The 721-nt window shown below is 43.7% G+C and overlaps 1 protein-coding gene across 5 annotated transcripts in view; it reads right to left on the bottom strand.

Annotated features, from left to right (window-relative positions):
• Positions 1–721, bottom strand: part of Spop (speckle type BTB/POZ protein) — an 88,053-nt gene that overhangs the window by 37,520 nt on the left and 49,812 nt on the right. The window lies entirely within an intron of this gene.

Below are 721 nucleotides of genomic sequence, written 5' to 3'. Positions count from 1 at the left end.
GTCTCTCTCTCTCTGTGTGTGCGTGTGTGTGTGTTTCAATCTCCAACCCCTTGCCCAACTCGCAAACTGTACTGTAGCGCTTAGAGCAGGCGTTGTTGGGCTGCAGTTGAACGTTTCCTTAAGTATCTTTTGGCCCTTTGAGAGTCTTCTGTTGACAATTCTCTGTTTAGTTTTGTACCCCATTTTTAATTGGGTTACTTAGAATTTTGATGTCTAATTTCTTGAGTTCTTTATATATCTGAGATTAGTCCTTTGTCTGATATGGGGTTGATGAAGATGACCCCAGCTAAGACCCTAGGCAATAGAGGAGAGGGGGCCTGATCTTGACTTGCCCTGTAGTCAGACTGATGAATATCTTAAATATCACCATAGAACCTTCATCCAGCACACACCTTTAATCCCAGCACTCGAGAGATGGTGGGATCTCTGTAATTTGAGGCCAGACTGATCTACAAAATGAGTTCCAGAATAATCAAAGCTGTTTCACAAAGAAAATCCTGCCTCAAAAACTAAACAAACGAAAATAACCATATTCTGGCCTGGGCAAGGAGCTCAGTTGGTGGAGTTCTTGCCTACCATACAGGAAATCCTAGGTTCGATTCCCAGCACCACCATAAACTGGGCATAATAACAGATGCCTGTAATCTCCACATCTGGGAAGTGGAAGCAGAGAAGACCAGTCACACAGCTTGAGGCCAAGACTACCTGAGACTCTATATTG

The sequence above is a fragment of the Microtus ochrogaster genome, chromosome 7 (genome assembly GCF_000317375.1).
Source record: "Microtus ochrogaster isolate Prairie Vole_2 chromosome 7, MicOch1.0, whole genome shotgun sequence".
Lineage (NCBI taxonomy): Eukaryota > Metazoa > Chordata > Mammalia > Rodentia > Cricetidae > Microtus > Microtus ochrogaster.
This window is presented reverse-complemented; position numbering and strand designations above follow the sequence as displayed.